This window comes from Thalassophryne amazonica, chromosome 18 (genome assembly GCF_902500255.1).
Source record: "Thalassophryne amazonica chromosome 18, fThaAma1.1, whole genome shotgun sequence".
Lineage (NCBI taxonomy): Eukaryota > Metazoa > Chordata > Actinopteri > Batrachoidiformes > Batrachoididae > Thalassophryne > Thalassophryne amazonica.
The window spans coordinates 37,006,499-37,026,203 of record NC_047120.1 but is presented as its reverse complement, the minus strand read 5'-3'; the positions used below and the strand labels follow the sequence as shown (position 1 = coordinate 37,026,203).

The window sequence follows — 19,705 nt, the reverse complement described above, 5'->3', positions numbered from 1 at the left end:
AAAGCTTCAGCATTTTCAGTTTTAGAAGTGTTTATTTCTTGCTAGCTTTTACATAATATATGAGAAACATGTATTTAAACCCACAAAACAAAGTGATTTTGGAGAGACCACTGACTGAAGTCATGGTACAGCTCTACTCTGATTGGCTCTCACGCCCGCCACTCAACTGTAAAACTGAACAGATTGAAACAGAATGTAACATTTTAACCTCATAAAATACCTCTTAAAAAAGGTTAGCCACCTTTGAACTTGTCCAAGCTCTGTGTCCCAAGAATGTTGCCTGTAAATTTGAAGACTCTGGCAGTAATAGGAATGGAGTTATGCTGAGCACAAACGGACAGACGGACGGATGCAAAGCCTTTCCGATACCTGATGGGTATATTTGATGGTCTTGGGTAAAAATAAACAGGAACCCCCACATATCACATGGCCATGGCCACTGTGTACTTCAATCAGTATCTGAACAGGTCAGAAAAAAGTCTACATTTACACTTCAGTCAGAAACCTGTCATCACACAGTGGTTGACAGTATGTAGAATCCTGGATTGCCTGTCCATCTTCAATCTGTGACTGGCTCTCTGGCCAAATGCTTTTCCTCCCAATATGATTCCTCAGTGCATTCACAGTGAATTTAGAGAGTGGAATTGTCTTGTCATCCTGATCTTGGGAATTCAAGGCTGGAATTGTTCTCGTGGTTGTGATTTATTATTCATTCTTGTTTTCATCTTGTGTACATCTGCAGAAGAACTGATGCAAATACAGTTTGATGTGTCGGGGTGGGGATGGGAGGAGCTCATCTGGCCAATCAGTGCACAACACTGGTACAGCTGCGAAAGTCATAAATGTAAGAAATTTGTCAAGAGAACTTACTCACACTTTAAAACCCAACTAAAATTGTGATATTTAATCCACTTGAGTGTTTATCTGAAACATTTTTTTTGTAAATTAGCTGTGTTAGTTATCTGGATAAATGACTATCAAGCTCAAAGTACTTTACTGACGTCTCCTACTTGCCCAGTCACATATGTGCATGTGAGGGTTCTGCAGTACAAGGTGCTCAAATGCACACCGATTCCAGACCTCACACCACCTGCCCAATCCAGACTGAAGTACAGCTTCAGACCTCACTGGATTGGGACACACCCTTTTGATCTTGTTTATGAACTTGATTCAGCCTGCTCACGTTTGTTTCTTATTACTAATCTGTGACCTGAATGCAGACCTTTGTTAATGACCACTGAGCTTTGATCCTGATTGATGAACTGTGACCCTGACTGTAGACCTGTGATCCTCACATCACCCTGATTCTAAAACAGTCATCTTTAATCCACATCTTTGATCCTGATCACTCATGTTTGATCCTGACCACTGGACTTTGTTCATAATTGTGACCTTGATTATGACTACTGACCTGTAATCTTGTTATTTTTGAACGATAACCCAACCTTTGGTCATTGCCTCCTCTGATCCTGAATACAGACAAATGATTTTACTGTCAACCTTTGATCTAGATTGCTGATCTGTGATCCTGAATGCAGACCTTTGATGCCTGACCAACAAGATTTGATTCAGACTGTTGACCCTTAATCCTGATATTTGAGCCTGATTGCTGAACTTTGCTCCAGAATGTCTTTGATTTTGAATATTGACCTTTGATTCTGAAAGCAGACAACTGTAACCCTTTGCTGAATTTAGACTGAATGCAGACCTTTGATTCCTGTCCACTAAGCTTTGATTGTGATTGTTGGCTTTTGATTCTGATTATGGAACTTTGGTCAACAATGCTGACCTTGGATTCTGATTATTCACCTTTTCATACTCAACTTTGATCCTGATTGCTGAATGTTGATTCCTGACCATTAAGCTTTCTTTGTGATAGCTGACCTTTAATCCACATATTTGCAATAACTGAACTTTGATCTCAAATGCGAACCTTTAATTATGATCGCTGATCTTTTGATCCTGGTCTTTGATTGATTATTGTGCTTTGATCCTGAAAAGAGACTCATGATTCATGATCACTAGTCTTTGATTCTGACTGTTTACCTTTAATCATAGTCTTTGATTAAGATCACATCTTTGATCCTGACTGCTATTCCAGAGTTTGGATTTTTTTTAAAGACATGGTTTTATTTTATAAAACTGACATGGAATTCCCAGTACACTGTACATCAATATGCAAAGTCTGATGTACATCTTCCTTGTGCATTTTAGGATGCCAACAGGCTCTGACAAAACCCACTATTTGACAGTGTGGGGATGAGACTGGCCCTGCCTCATACATGTTTAACTGGAGGATTTGCTCTTGTCACCATAAACAAGACTCCCTCAGTGTGAGCAAGGCGACCCATTTTAGCATGCATAGGTAAACCAACAAGATTGCCTGATCAACATTCATACTACATCTACACTGCACAGCGTATCTCCGCTCTGGTCTAATTCCCCCAATTCACATTATTTCAACTGAATTGATCTATTCCCTGCTCTGCTTTCTCCTTTCTCTCTTCCTCTGTTCTGTCAGTTTTGTCCTATTGTCATATTTTATCCTCTCCACTCCCTTCTGTTCGGTTCCTCCTCTCTTTCTGTTCGATTGAAGCATTTTCAATTCTTTTTACTCTCGCTCTGCTCCCACTCTTTGGCATTCCTCGACTTGCATCTTTCAATGCGGCTTTTTTTCTCTCTCTCTTCACTCGTCTCACCTCACACCGCTTTTTTCCACTCTTGGTCTTCTGCCGCACATGTAACATTCATAGAAGTCCTCTTGAGGAAACCGCTCACCTCCAAACCACCGTGCCTCCCTTAGACAGCAGAAAATAAGCTGTTATGAAACATAACAATCGGAAGAAGATCAGTAGGTGCGCCGTATTGTTCAATTGCTTGCTTCGTAAATGACCGTGTCCCCCCGGTGCTTGCTAGCCGCACTCTGGACTATGCCTCATGCATTTGTTCATCCTGTTTTATGTTTGTCTGTGACAGGAGCAAACAGCAGGAATCACGAAGGAAGTGAAAGAATCTGCTTTGTCGACTTGCCTTAAATGAAGTGACACTTTCAAGTCCGGCGTGCTTAGTGCGAACGGCTTTATGGCATACATGTGGCTGTTGTAACTGGGAGGACGCAGGGGAGGAGAAATCTAAAGACCAGACATCGACTGTCATTTAGACACAGAGAGACATAAGAAAGAAGTAATTACCAAGAAGCTGTTGTTAAAAGATGGGGATAAATGGCAGGGAGGAAGGGGGAAAAGCACATACCGCTGGGAGAGAGACAGCGGGAGAGACAAAAGAAGGCACTGTGGGGAAGGCATGAGCAGTCAAAAGAAGGCTGAGTAAGGACATGAAACTGAAGACGGGAGAAATAAGTGACAGAAAGAGGAGCGGGAAAGGATTACTTGACTGGCTTATTTTTTGAAGATGGGGTCTCTCATGGCCTGTGGGTTTGAACGCAGGTACAGCCAAGTTCGTTGCTTTGCCCCTTTGTAGTAAGCTCGAGCTCCTTTCAGAACATGCACTCAGTAAATGTGAGCGGAGTCAGCTGAAGGCCAATGCAGTTATTTTCCTCACCAGAGAGAACATGTGGTGTGCTGCTCTAGACATCATCTAGGGTACAGGAACCTCAGCACTGACACAGCTAGCAAACGGAAGATCAGGTGGATGCCCATGTATCACTTGCCTGTGGCAAATAGATGGCTATTTCAGGGAGACGGGGACAGACCAATTGAATGCCTGACTGGTTGCCATCCAGGACCCAAGGTGGTTCTGTAATGTGGGGTATGTGGCAATATGCAGCACCAGAGCATGCTCCACACCAGCTCCTACCTGAGAGAGGTAGAGAGCGAGATCGGCAGGGTGAGGCACACGAGCCAAAAGCAATACACCACCTTTTTAAAGTAGCAATGCTCTCATTAATAATGTTCAAAGATCGACATAACTTTTATTTACTGCTCTATGAGAGACAAAAAAGTGGTGTGAACAGAAAAAGTCACGAGACGCACTGTAATTATATCAACGTTAGGCAATTTTAGTTTGGGTGTTTGAATACATACTGTATGAGGAATATCACAGTGGTAATATGAGGTGAGAGGATCACACACCGTGTCTGTGAGATTTTTTTATGGGTTCGTGATGGGGCCACGAAAATGGGATGCTTTTTGTAATGGGGCATGAATTCAATTCATGATGGGTGCACAAAATGTGGGGTGACAGCGAGGTCTGGGGGAATTAGGGTTTGGGGAGGGGAGACACTTACACTAGAGTTAGGAGAAGGGGAGTATTATACATAGCAAAATAAAAAAACTGTCACAAAAATTGGCACTTTTCGTGACGGGGGATGAAAAAATGTGAGACTGGGCTCAGTGTGGGTTATACGGGACCATAGCATGCCCACACCAGACCTTCCCTGAGAGAGACATTGGCAGGGTGAGGCACACTTAGCCAAAAGCAATAACACTATGCTGCACCCACCTTTTTAAACTAACCACGCTGTCATCGATAATGTTCAAAGCTCTACATAACTTTTTACTGCTCTAAAAGAGACCAAAAAGTGGCGTGAACAGAAAAAAGTCATGAGACACACTGTAGTTATATCAAAGTTATGCAATTTTAGTTCTGTTGTTTGAAAATATACTGTATGACAAATATCGGAGTGGTAATATGAGGTGAAAGGATCACACACCTCGTCTGCATTAGATTTCCAGAACGATGTGAGAATGCATCTCATTTTGCCTTTGTCTCATATGTGACTGGATATGAGATTAGGATACTCATCTCATAGAAGAAATAAAACAGAAATAATAAATTCTAAATTACCCCGGGAGTGGTTGTATGGCAGACAACCTGTAGGTCTGGTCTGACACCTGACACGATTGTCACACAAGACTTCTTCTAGTGTGTTTTAGACAAATTTTAATTATCAGAGATGGAAGTCACCATCCTCAAAGACAGGATCATATAATATAAGGAATGAGCCATCTTGTTCAGCAATTTTCTTCATACTTATCCTTTTTTCATTTTCCCAAGGTCTTTCCTTTATCTACAGGAGTAATTATGTGAAAACGTTCCACACCAACTTGGAATGGAAAAAAATGTGGCCAGCTGACAAACACAATGCTGACACACATATGAAACTGTGACTCAGAGTTACAGATTTTCTTGAGCTGGTTTATTTGGAAAGTTGGTTGTCTTCAGTTCCCCAACAGCCTGTGGAACTGCATAATGGATTTATCTCCTCACATCACTCATTTGGCACAACACCCTCACCAACAATACTTTGTATATTCCTTTTCAAAGAATTAGATTGGTTCATTAACAAAAGCAATCAAATCTGCACTAGGACTTGACATTCACAATTAATTATTTGTTATGCCAACATTCGTATCAGTCTGTTCACACGTAAGTCCCTTCTGTTATTTCAAGGCCTGTCCTCTAACCTTTGTAATGTACATTATGTGCATTACGGTACAGAATCATGAAAGAAAAAAAAACATTTTTAAGAAGGCAATGAGATGGCATATGTACTTGTTAGTGATGTTTTTTTCCACACAGAAGCAGGACAACATGGCAGCAATTACAAAAATAAATAAATGAGTGCTAGCATGGGGTAGCATGGTGGTGCAGTAACACAAGCTACAACCATTGTACAGCACGGTAGAACAGTAACATGGTGGAACACATGGTACAGTAGCATGGGGAACAGGACGGTACAGATGTTTGGGATAGCATTGAGGTAGACTAGCATGGTGGTTCACTACCACAGGGTAACATAATAGTATAGTAGTATGGGGTACAATGGTGGTAGAGTAGCACAGGGAGTGTGGTGATACAATGGTTAGCACTGTGTCCTCACAGCAAGAAAGTCCTGTGTTTAAGCTCAGCTATGCCCGTTGTCCTTGTCCATCTGGAGTTCCTTCATTAATGGAATCAAGCTGCCGATCCATACCAGATCCACTGTGATGACCCTGAGTGACTAAGCATCATTGCTTCAACCATAGAGCTTTGCCAGACGCTGTCCACCACGATAAGACTGGCCCAACCTGTTAACTCACCAGAACACCTTTCACTTACACTTTCTTAATGTCACAAGCTGTCCAACTGGCGCCTCTACACTGTAGCTTGCAGGGAATGAATGCCGCCACTTTGATTAGTTGAAATTATGTTCAGATTACAACACCCCTATGTCTAATGATCAAATAAATCCATCCCCCTTGCATTGAACACCAAGTATTGTCTATATTTTATGCAATCGCTAAAGAGCAAAGATAGAGGGACATGCCCTATGTCAACATAGGGCCCAAAATCTGGGTAAAGTTTAGGCAATAAGATAATGGCTTGGAATGTAACCCCACATATTTAGTTCCTTATCATCTTTTTTGTTCCACTACATCCACTCCTTGCTGCCCATCTGTCCTCCACCCAGATAAAACCACTCTGTGCATCCTAACCAACTTGTCACGATACACACTTGTATACCACACAACAAGGGCAAAGTGGTCACAGGTGGCTCTTTCATATTCCTTTTATAAAGAAACAAAGTCCAGTATCCATACAGTGCTGTTCATTATTTTTTCCTGTGTCTCTCTGTCATTTTTTTTTGTGATGAACCAAAGCAAGAGACAGACAGTCACAGTGTTCTTTGGTTCCAATCCAGATGGGTTTCAGTGCATTGTACAGGGTGTGCACCACTTTTTGAAGGCGCTTGGGAAAAAGACAAATCAAAGGAGTGAAATATCAGTATAAAAACTAATAACAGGGTTGGTGTGTGGAAGTACAGAAAAAATGCTTGTTGGAAAAAGAGCAAACTTCAAGTTCAGCTGAAAGACTCTATGGTGTTTTTAATCAAGTATATGTAGACTCTCCAATCATGCAAAATAAGACTTAACAGTTGTGCCAACCAAAAATGCCTTCCAATAGGAGTGAAATAGCCAAGTATGAATTAAATCATCATGTTTTATATAAATTAATTCACTGATGTTAGTTCTACTGAGGACATCATATGCATTTTGTAGTCAATACCATTTCATTTCTTAATATACACTCTCCAGCTACTTTATTAGGTACAACTTGATAGTACCAGGTTGGAACCCCTTGGCCTTCAGAACTGCATTAATTCTTCATGGTATAGATTCACCAAGGTGTTGGAAACATTCCTGAGAAATGTTGGTCCATATTGGCATGGTGGTATCACCCGATCACCCATTCAACAAGCCTGCCCATTCTCCTCTGACCTTTGACATCAACAAGGCATTTTCGTCCACACAACTGCCACTCACTGGATATCTTCTCATTTTAGAACCATTCTCTTTAAATCCTAGAGATGGTCATGCATGAAATCCCAGTAGATCAGCATTTTCTGAAATACTCAGACCAGCCTGTCTGGCAACCAACAACCACGAGAGATTCAAATCACTTCAAATCCCATTTCTTCCCCATTCTGATGCTCGGCTTGAACTTCAGAAAGTCGTCTTCACCACATCTAGATGCCTAAATGCATTGCGTTGCTGCCATGCAATTGGCTGATTAACAATTTGTGTTATCGAAACTGGTGTACCTAATAAAGTGACTGGTGAGTGTACATCCATTCCTGCATTTAAGGTTCCACACAATTCCAAAAATTTTGAAATGGGGAATTTAGTTGAAATATGTGAATTAAATTGTGATTTCTACAGCCAGTTTCTTGATACAAGTCAGCGGATGAATATATGAACATTTCTCAGTCACTGAACATGTCTTGAACGTCATTTATATTAATAATTAAGGAAGAAAAACAGTATGGTACAGTGTGGTAAATCTGTGTCAAATAGACCATATTTAATAATTGAATGACTATGCTGAAAGGAGACTAGTTAGGGAAGCCACCAAGACACCCAGACAACTCCTTATAGTAGTGTACGAGTATATATACTATACTCGTATATGCTGTATATCGTATTGTGCAACTTAATCTATTGCATCACCAGTTACACAGCTTCAGAATAAAGTGGCATAAAGCAGAATTAAAAAAAAAAAAAAATGAAATACCAGCTGCAGTTTGCCAGAAAGCACATGAGAAGCCTAAGCCCAAATTTGATCTGCTTTACATTTTTTACAATCCTTTTCTACTCCGCTCCTGCAGGAAGCTCTGAATTGGGATGCGGCAAGTAAATGGTACACCATTCCCAACTTCTCCACTCACATCCACAGAAGCCTATAATTCTTTCAGAGCTGTCATTGATGTCTTGGTGGCTTCCCTCACTAGCCTTGTTCCAGCATGGTCACTCAATTTTTGAGAACTGCCCACTTGACAGAGATTTATGTACAGTACCATGTACTTCTTAGTCAGTCCCTTCAGATTTTCTCATTTTCACTTGTGGTCAACACGGCAGATCTAAGGTGGATGTTGATCTACATGAAGTTTTAAACGGGATGTCCTTCCTGACATGGACAATGGGCAAGGGTGGCCTTGAACCACAACCTTTCCACACTGGAAATAAGTGCACTTAACCGCTTGGCCACTGTTTGTACTTCTTCTTGAATGACGTAAATTATGTCCCTTGCACAGTCTGCCACAAACATGTCACAGAATGGTTGTCGGAATTCGCAAGGATGAGGTGAATGATCCAAACACTTGCTACTTGACTTCACTTGTTGCACAGTCGCCCCTTACATGCCGTACACACACACACACACACACACACACACACACGCAATCTGTGTGAGAGGCTACAAAGACCAGGTTGTTCAGAAAATCCAAATCCATGATAAAATGGGAAGAAAAACAGAAAAAAAGTGGATAAAAGTCTGGCCATTAATCACTAGACAACACCTGGGTTTTACACTCTCTATTAAATGGCACTGATCGCAGCCCCCTGCAGCAATCACATGCTGGGAGTCACCAATGTTGGTGTCTAGTGTAGTACACCAATGCCACTAAGATGTCTTAAACTTCAGACACATTCATTGACCTGGAAATGTTTATGTATCCATCCCCTGATTTGACTCAGGAAAATCGGCAGTAAAAGTGATTATTTAATCCTTAAATGTAGAAAAAAAAAGCATCTCCATCCCAACTTCTTGGAATGTGTTGCAGGCCTGAAAAGCAAAAAATTGATGCATATTAAATGAAAATTTGAAATATATTGGATTTAAACTGTCTTGATGTCAATCACTGCTGGCATTTTTTGTTATAGTCTTTTTCCATGTTGACAAAACGTTTTCTGATTTGGGGTTGTGCATCATGCATTTATTTGTCTCTGATGCATGCACAAATATTGCTTTTGGATGTTAGGCTGGTGCAGCCTAACATCCAAAAGCAATATTTGTAGTAATCTGTAGTAATCAAACTTTTGCAGTAATAGGGGTTAGACCTGAGCAGGGCTAGGGCATGAAAACTGTGCAAAATGCCAAACAAAAAGGCGTAAGATAGCAGCAGTGACATGCTCTATCACATCACATCACTGCAAATGCTGTCAAGCAAACATGGATCAAAATAATACAACTTTTTTGTTGTTTTTTTTCCATGGCAATAAAAAAGGACTATCGCAACACAGTAGCAACATGGTGAAAGAATTTCCAAAAAGAGTATTTGTACTGTCACTGTCTCATCTCACCAGATGGGTCATGATGCCTGCGAGGAAGAAACGCCACATCTCTGGACGTTCATTCAGGCACTGTGATGGACGGATACCCGCCAGATCATGACCCAACAGGAAAAGGCTCTGGATAGACAGAATAGAGTTGTGTATCATTTCTGTTTCCTTCAGGGTGTTGGGGTTATGAGGTAGAGTGGGGGGACGCCAAATCAGATAGCAGTGCATCAAAACTAGCCCTGGGGGGGTTTACAAGTGAGGCATGGCATGGAATCTTTAAAAAACAAAAGGCACTCTCACGCCGAGAAGTGCTCAAACACAAAGATATACATCACAACATGCAATTATTCTTGTTTTCTATATTGCAAAGGTGCAAAATTGACACATGAGCAATGCCATCTCTTCTTTCTTCTTCTCACACACACACACACACACACACACACACACCACACACACACACACACACAGAAAACGCCTACACAAGCTCAGAAATGCCCAACGGTCTGCACACATCAAATTTTTCAACCTACCCTCCTCACGCTTCAGTCAGAAATCACATTACCTCCACCACCCAGATCCGCAATAAGCACAATGCAGCAGCTAGATCAACCTTGTCAAACCTCTGAGAATGCCATTACTTTTCTCCTCGCCACTGTGTTGTGCCTGCTCAGGACAACAATCAAAAAAGCAACCATCCATCCTTAAAAGGATCACCTTTTTTTCACAGCTTTTCCCCACTGTCATGTGGCACGGTAATGAGCTTGTCTGAAAGTCTGAGGAAAGTTAGGAAGAGGTGGATGCCACAAAGAAAGAACACGTGCGTGGCATTTAATCAGTCAGGGGAGATAGGCCTACAGGATCGTGGCAAAGGCATAGTTGGCAGTGTAGGCCATTCATTTAGAGAGCCATTCATTAGTTGTTCCTATACTATGCTTCCGATGTCAGATAGGATGATGAGCAAGGAGAACAGAGTATGAATCACAAAAATGGACACCATCAAACTTGGGCTTCCACACTTGATTGCCTCCAAACAAGGGACCTTATCAGGGTGTAGAAACCAGCTAAATAATGATGCTGCCAGATCCTCCACAGCATGCCTGTCTGCCTTGGAACACAGTCACAACTGATAGCACATATGGCAGATACACACATGCTCATGGGACTGTAACTGGATTGAAAGGAAATACAGGTTTACAAATCAAAAAATGTACTCCAGCTCATTCTTCCATGCATGCATTTGAAGACCACTGGCACATTAATAATTCATCTGAACATAGCCACCAGCCATAGTATTAGTTTTTCTTTCACATATTTTCTTTCTTATGGAGACCAACGAGAAAGCCAACATCAGAGAAGAAAAAAAAAACATATGGATAAGCCCTGTTAGTTTAAAAAAAAGTTAAACAATTCTTGAAATAAAACATATAGGTGGTGCACAGATCATAGATGATTCCCTCAATATATCTTAGCTGTTGCAACATCCACTTTCAACATGTGGGGCACTTTGCTGTTTAATTCATCAACCTTCATTTCCAACACACATACAGGTCAGTCATGGTTTTAATAAAGAGCTATTTTAGTCCATAGATCAGTACTATCTGCCCGAAAACTAAAGGTGAGTTTTTGCAGAGCTTGACTTCATAACCAGTTGGCATTACATTCCCAGCTCAGACAATTTATCTCCCCCAAAATCTAATGGTTAATATTGCAAGCCATATCTGTGTTTGACCCCAGTTCATTTCATACTGTTTTGGGAATGAGCAATAATCCAACAAACTTGTGTACTCTCAAGCAAAAGCAAAGAAGCTGTAGACATATCTCAAATTCATACCAATAGCTTCTAGGGGAACATCTAGATTGCACAGAGAAAGTAAAAGGTAATTCTACTACAATGTGTAGACTCCATTGTTAAGGTAAAGAACTTATACATACAATATCTAACTGTAACAAGGGTAAATATCTTCAACAGCGTAGTTGTCAAACTGATTCTAGGAAGGGCCAAGCAGGTGACTTCAGTGAAGAATTCTTCCCATCTTCTTAAACTGATGTTTGTCACTCAGTTCTACAGGAATCTCTGGAGTCTATGGTGAAAGTAAAGAACCTCTACTTTATTTTTAAGTTTGTACATTTTTTTTTTTGACAAACATAAGGTGATGTTGCCACCTTTTGGTGCTCAGTGTGATGCCCATTGGCCGTTACTAAGGACAGCTGTAGATGTAGATGTACTGTAGACTAATTTTTAACTCACTGGAGTCATTCGGCACGGATATGCATCAAAGTCACATGACCAAATTAAAAGGTCCTCTTGTCAAATGCCCCACATTCTCAGTTTATGTCTGAATGTTTGGTGAAAGTGCCGACTTCAGCCTATATACCAGTTTTTAAATTTTGTTGAGAGACCCAGTAAAACCTGAAAAATGAGCACCACTGTGGTGCCCATTTTCAATTTCTCCATGCTTTATTGTTTCTTCGACAACATCTCGCCACTACATGTCTTGATTTTCTGAGTACACCTGATTGATTTAATGAGCTGTGAGCAGACCAGAGACAGATGAAGAATGTGGGGGTCAGTGTTGAGAACCACTGTTCTAGATGAACCCCTAAACTCCATGGTGAACTTAAACATCTCCATGAACTCAAGAGGGAAAGTAAGGCCTGTCTATACCCTTCATCTTGAACTGGTTTCAGAAAGGGCCTTGAATATGCAGACTTATACTGCAGACCATGACTACACCAGGTGATTTCATTGTTTAAAAACAACTTTGTGCAGACTAGCTACAAAGTGTTGTACAGTGAGTAAACCTGTCATGCTTGTCATGGGTTTGAGTCGACCATCAGTGAAAATGCTAATGTGATTGGTAGGAATAAAAACCTGCACCCTCTTGACCCCATCTAAAATCAGTCTGGAGACCACTACTCCAGAAGAACATCTGGACTTCATTCTCAAAGGTAAAGTAAAATGCTAAATACTCTGAGCCACATAAGCATTGGTTTCTTTATGATTTGCATTTGTTTAATTACTTCCTAACCTATTGTCTTATGTACAATTTATCATGTACAAATCAAATAATCATGTTTCATGTTGCGCAAATCAAGGAATATTTGTAGATCACCCTCTGTGCATTTGCAGTTATTAATGAGACAAATGTAACTCCATAAGACGTTAGCTCTGAGTTAGAGAAAAGTAGCTTCCACACTAACGTTCACAAAATGTCATGTAAATTACTCTAGAGGTGTTGTCAGGTTACAAAAAAATAGCATTTTTAGTTTAGAAGTGTTTATTTCTCGCTAGTTTTTCCATAATATATTGTAAACAAAGCTGTTAGCATGTAGCTACACCAGGAAGTGACATCACCATGCTAATCTCTGCAAAATGTCTTGTAAATACTTTCAGAGGTGTTATTAGGTTAAAAAAAAAACAGCATTTTGAGTTTTAGAAGTGTTTATTTCTCAGTAGCTTTTACATGACATATGAGAAATGTATATAAACACACAAGAAGAAACGGTTTTGAAGAGACCAGTGACTGACATCACAGTACAGCTCTATTCCGACTGGCTGTCACCCACGTCACTCAAACACAAAACGGATCAGAAATAGAATGTGAGTTTTTAACCTCTTAAAATACATCAAGCTTAGCAATCTTTAAACTTGTCCAAGGTCTGTCCCCCACGAATGTTCCCCGTGAATTCCAAGACTCTGGCCATAATAGGACTCGACGTATGCTGAGCACAGACAGACGGACGGACAAAAAACATTCAGAATACCCGATGGCCATATTTGATTGTCTCGGGTAAAAACACAGAAAGGCGTATGCTCCAACCAACTTTTCACAGCTTAAATTTCTATTATCACTTCAAGCCTTTAATTAGTGTTAATTAGACTCAGCAGGTCTGTCCATCCTTCACTCTCCATGTGAGGTGATGAAGCTGCCACTCAGTTGAAAATAATGCACTGCTGGGACAAATGAATGACGTGCTGAGGAGGAGGAGGAGGAACGAGTGGGCATTGAGTGCTCAATTTAATGGTTTCTTTCCTCAGACGCCAGCACATGAGAACACACCAACATTGTAACCTTCATGTAAAGAGCCACTGTTGCTCACAAAGCAGTTTTGTCAATATCACACCGCTCAGGGGAGACGGGTGGGTTTTAACTCGCTGTGCCTCACCACGTAATTGGAGCATTGCTGGTGTGAATGTTGTTGCTATCAATTTTTGAATTTGTGAGCGTAGTGGGTTGTCCCACACTGTACCTCTGGAACAATGTGAAATGAAAGCAATATGTGGAAAATAGAATGGTTCAGCAATTCTAGCTTTCCACCGGGTTAAGTGGTGTTTGTCTTTGGAAACCAATAAAAATCTGTTTAACTGATACCCAGGTAGCTCAGTGGGGAAAAAGATGATCTACGAATAAGAAGACCTGGGTTTGATTCTCAGTTACATGACATATGCCTCAGTCAAGACATTTCATTTGCATTGCCCTATAGTCCACTCAGTTGTAAATAGGTACCAGTGTTGGCTGAGGTAGTAACCTGTGATGGACTGGCAGGTTACCTCCACCCTGGAAGTTGTAGACTCTCATCCACTTCACTTTATGAAATTTGGAGATAAGCATCAGCAACAATGGATTACTGTCATCTTCTCTCTCTAAGGCGGGGGTGGGATTGAAGGGCCAAGACGTTGCAGTTTCCTTGCTACCAATGACCTCAACAGGTGACTTCATAAATGACTGGTACTTTAGTTTAAGGGAAAAGTAGTGAAACCACCTGCAAAGGAGACTTGCTGCAAGGAAAACCTTCAAAAAAACCATGTTGGCCCTTCATGGCACACTGTTGCCAACCCCTGCTCTAACAACCCAATGGGATAAAGTGTTAGGGTACCAATATGTAGGCCTTTGTTCAATTTCTGGTCATGCCACTTATGTGTATCCTTGGACAAGACACTTCATCTGCATTCTCATAGTCCAGGGATGGGCAACGAGGGCCAAGACAGTACAAGCTTTCCTTACAACTTATCACCTCAGCAGGTGGATTTGCTGATGAGCTTCTCCCCTGAACATAAACACCTGATCATTAACAAAATCACCTGCTGAGGTGATTGGTAGCAAGGGAAACCTGCAGTGTCTTGGCGGCCATCATGGCATATGATTACCTACCCCTGTCCTAGTCTATCCAGCTTTAAATGGATACTAGAATCCCATTCAGGAGTCTTCAACCCTTTCCCTCCAGATTGAAGACTCATTCATTTATGTTATAGTACAGCAATGCCCTTCAGGGTCTATATAGAATAATTTAGTAACTGCCACAGGATTTGGCTCACTGTTATGTTTGGTTATCAAACCTCCAATTTCTGTTTTACTTACTACTGAAACAATTTCATTTTATAATTACTTTTGTACACTGTCCATGCTAGAAGGAACGATATTTCATTCAAGACTGTACAGAAGTGCAAGTAACAATGACAAACACTTCTTGATCTTACCAACATGCATTTCAAAATCCACTGACATTGTATGGTTGGTCACACTCTGAGTTTGCCTTCTCCAAAGATACCGGAATTACTCCAAGTCTAGTGAACCAGTTTTTAATAAAACATAGTGGAAACACCGATTGCATGAATTGGTTGATGATCAAGATTTGGATGTGGCTACAGATAATACTACTGACCTACCAATATGTAGAGTTGGGTTCAGTTCCTACCCCACTGAGCAGGACTTGGGCTACCGATAGTCAAGTTGGGTTTATTTCCTACCCCACTAAACAGGAGGTGGGCTACGAAATATCAAGTTGGATTTAGTTCTTCACTCACTGAACAGGAGGTGAGTTACCAATATTTAGAGTTGGGTTCAGTTCCTACCCCACTGAGTAGGGGTTGGGCTAATAATATGTGGAGTTGGGTTGAATTCCTACCCCATGAAATAGGATAGGGCTACCAAGTATCAAGTTGGTTTCAATTCTTACCCCACTGACCAGCTTTGGGCAACCAAAATGTTGAGTATAGAGGAAGTAATTTAAACAAAGAGAAAGAAGAAGACAGTAAAACCCATAAAGTCAGACTAGAAATCAAAGTGAACCAACTGAAAAAAATGGTTTCGGGTTAAGCCAAATGAAGATAACTGGATCAATCACCAGTCCAGAAGTTCATTAAAGAAACAGGCAGTCAGAGTTCTGCACAGGTTAAGCCTGTTATCACAGACAAACTACGTTGCTTCAGCTGGTTTTAAAGAATTGTTGAAGCAGAAGAACCTGAGGATTGCGCTTTTTTCCCTTCTATACTCTCTTTTCAAGCTTCGCTGAAAAGACTTCCAGCGGTCGGCCAGCAGTCACATCTGAACCTGAGAAGAGTCTCATCCAAAAAAATCAAGATGCTAAGCAGATTTGTTTACAGTTGCATGATAAGACCAAGGTGAAATGACTAAGTAGGTAATCAACACTGTGCGTGGAACAAGAATAACTCCACACGTGGGTGTTGGGAGAACATGAAAGAGAAAAGACTATATCTTAAATCAGAAATATAAACACCTACGTACTGCACTGCTATTTACTGTTTTCCTCAACACTTAATGAGAAGTTGCACATCAGAGTAGGTTGCTAATGTCAGGCTGCACTGAAGTAAAAATAATTAAAACCTGCCATTCATCGCTAGCTTAGTGAAGGGAGGCGATGCCAACTCTAATTTATCATTCCTCTTCACTCAGACCAACACCGGTAATACACCGCTAGGACTGTTCTATCTGTGAGATGCCTGCCACAGTTTCATTGGATTCCTGCAGACCTGCCGTAGGATACTTTGTTATCAACATGAATTGGATTGAACACAAATATCTGGCAATACAAATGTACGAGGTCTGTTAGAAAAGTAACAGACCTTTTTATTTTTTGCAATAACCTTATGGATTTGAATCATGTGCGCTTGCATCACCCAAGCTTGAACCTTCGTGCGCATGCATGAGTTTTTTCACGCCTGTCGGTTGCATCATTCGCCTGTGAGCACGCCATGTGGGAGGAGTGGTCCAGCCCCCTCGGCGGATTTTCATTGTCAGGAAAATGGTGGAGCGACTGCCGCTTTGCTAAATCAAAATTTTTTCAGAAACTGTGAGAGACAGCCAGGTGCTCCGAGTAGCAATCGACAGGCTGAAACGACCATCATTTCCAAACTGAATGCTGTGTTGATCCGGATGTCGTCTGACTAGCAGAGAAATGGCAAGAGAGGTGCACATAGCACTTTTCCTGCACAATCCACTGTTAAAGGAGATATTGTAATGAAAGATGTGCGGCGGAATTCGCACGTCAAGACGGAGCCGCTCATGGTGCGGAACAAAAGCACCTCCGTGTTGGAAGTCTCACGGGACATGTCCAGCTCTTCCACCATTCAGAATATTCAGACAGCTTTGGGTGGCTTTTCAGTCGAGTGAGTATCCGAGAAATTGTCTAAGAGCTGGGCATGTCAGGGCATGTCCTGTGAGACCAACACGGAGGTGCGTTCGTTCCGCGCCATTAGCGGCTCCGTGGCGAATTCCTCCACTTCTGTTTTCATGACAAAATCTCCTTTAACAGTGGAATGTGCCGGAAAAGTGCTATGTGCACCTCTCTTGCCATTTCTCTGCTAGTCAGACGATGTCCCGGATCAACACAGCATTCAGTTTGGAAATGATCTGGTCATTTCAGCCTGTCAATCGCCGCTCGGAGCGCGGCGCACCTCCACCATTGTGCGCCGTCTTTAATCCAGTTGTAATGGTCCTTAATCTGTGTGATCCCCATAAGATCTTCATCGAAAGCCATCTGAATTTTCCAAATGGTGTCCACCTGGCTGTCTCTCACAGTTTCTGGAAAGATTTGATGCACCGCTGCTCCAGCCGTTCAGACATTTCCCTCACAATGAAAATCCGACGAGGGGGGAGGACCAGTGCTCACTCAAAGCCTGCTCACAGGCGAATGACGCAACCGACAGGCGTGAAAAAACTCACGCATGCGCACGAAGGTTCAAGCTTGGCTGATGCAATCACACGTGATTCAAATCCATAAGGTTATTGCAAAAAAAAAAGGTCCGTTACTTTTCTAACAGATCTCGTAAATTTAAACATGCAAATTATAGGATATATCAAATAATGATAGCTAATATGATAATCACCTCAACTAAGGCATGCTGTATCAAAGTTCCTAAGTTCAAAAACTTTAACTTGATGCTAGCAATTTGGGCATAAGACAGAAACAATATATTGCCTTCTTATGAATTATATTAAAATACTTAAAATTGGACAAAAATCAGTAGGATTATATTATATGAACTCATATAATGAATTGAGGTGGACAAATAAATTTTGTCTGTTATCAAAATCAGTAACATGTATAAATGGACAAAATTCGTTATATGTACAAAACAGACAAAATCTGTTTCATACTGTATATGTAAAGTATTAGTTACAGGCACTGAATGATCTATGGAGAATCCAAAGCACCAATTAGACTTACACATTTCCTTGATAAAATGTCTGACCTTGAATAGGGCGTGCCTCATTTAATGAATGGATCAAAACTTGATCTGAAAAAATTGAAAGCCTGCCTTAAATACAGTTGTGCTCAAAAGTTTGCACACCCTGGCAGAATTTTAGATTTTTTGGCATTTTTCAGAGAAAATAAATAACACAAAATCTTTTTTTTTTTTTGCCACTCATGATTAGTGGTTGTGTGAAGCCATTTAGTGATAAACAACTGTGTTTACTCTGGTTTCTAAATCATAATGACAACAGAAACTAACCAAATGACCCTGATCAAACGTTTACATACCCCTGTTCTCAATACCATGTATTGCCCCCTTTACCATCAATGATGGCTTGGAGTCTTTTGTGGTAGTTGTGGACAAAGCTCTTTTATATACTCTGATGGTAAAGCTGCCCATTGTTCTTGGCAAAAGCCTCCAGTTCCTGTAAATTCCTGGGCTGTCTTGCATGAACTGCACAACTGAGATCTTCCCACAGTGGCTCAATGATATTGAGGCAGGAGACTGAGATGGCCACTCCCGAATCTTCAAGTTATTCTGCTGTAGCCAATGAGAGGTCAACTTGGCCTTGTGTTTTGGATCATTGTCATGTTGTAATGTCGAGGTACGTCCCATGCTCAGCTTCCAGGCTGATGAGTGCAAATGTTCCTCCAGTATTTTCTGATAACATGCCGCATTCATCCTGCCATCAATCCTCACTAAGTTTCCTGTGCCTTTGTAGCTCACACATCCCCAAAACATCAGAAATCCACCTCCGTGCTTCACAGTAGGAAGGGTGTACCTTTCATCATAGCCCTTGCTGACTGCTCTCCAAACGTAACATTTATGGTAGTAGCCAAAAAGTTCAATTTTGGTCTCATCACTCCAAATTATTTTTTTTTCTCTGTGCTGTTTGCCATATTGTAAGTGGGATACTTTGTGGCATTTGCGTAGTAATGGCTTTCTTCTGGTGACTCAACCATGTAGCCCATCAAAGAACTAGATGAGCACTGCCAGAACCCACAAAATGACCTCCAGTAGGCCACTGGTGTAAATGTTTCTGACCAAACAATCAGAAACAGACTTCATGACGGTGGCCTTAGACCCTGATGTCCTGCAGTGGGCCCTGTGAAAGCATGTGGGGGCCATACAAACTACTGTGCATATTGGGATGAAAGGACTCAAAGCACTTTACTTGAAGCACATCTTGAGAAATATCAATTTGATGAGAAACTAAAGAGAAACTAGAAGCCACATGAAGACAAATTCACAGAAGTGGAAGTTAAAACTCCACTGGGACATCTGGGAATTAATCATCCACCTCCAGAACACATCAATGCAGTATATCACCTTCAGAATGAGCTTGCCAGTCCAAACATTAAATGTAGCTGCGCCATTTGGTCAGCGGAGTGCAAAATGTTATCCGTCTACTCTCAACTATGCCTGGAAAAACCCATCCCGAATTCCTTAATCAAGGATGACCACAGACACATTTCTCATCAAGATTTTAGAGTAAGATTGTGGGTACATTTCATGATGTTTTTGAGAGTGAAATATTATTTTACAACTTGAGCATCAGTCATGTGTAACTGTCTGATGTGGCCCAAATGTCTCAGAATTCTTAGTCAGACCCATAATTTTCTTTTTTGTTGTTGCAGGTCAATACAGT

At 41.1% G+C, this 19,705-nt stretch overlaps 1 protein-coding gene across 1 annotated transcript in view; it reads right to left on the bottom strand.

The window, feature by feature from the left end:
- The window catches only part of sdk2b (sidekick cell adhesion molecule 2b), a 1,022,446-nt gene that overhangs the window by 715,126 nt on the left and 287,615 nt on the right, over positions 1-19,705 (bottom strand). The window lies entirely within an intron of this gene.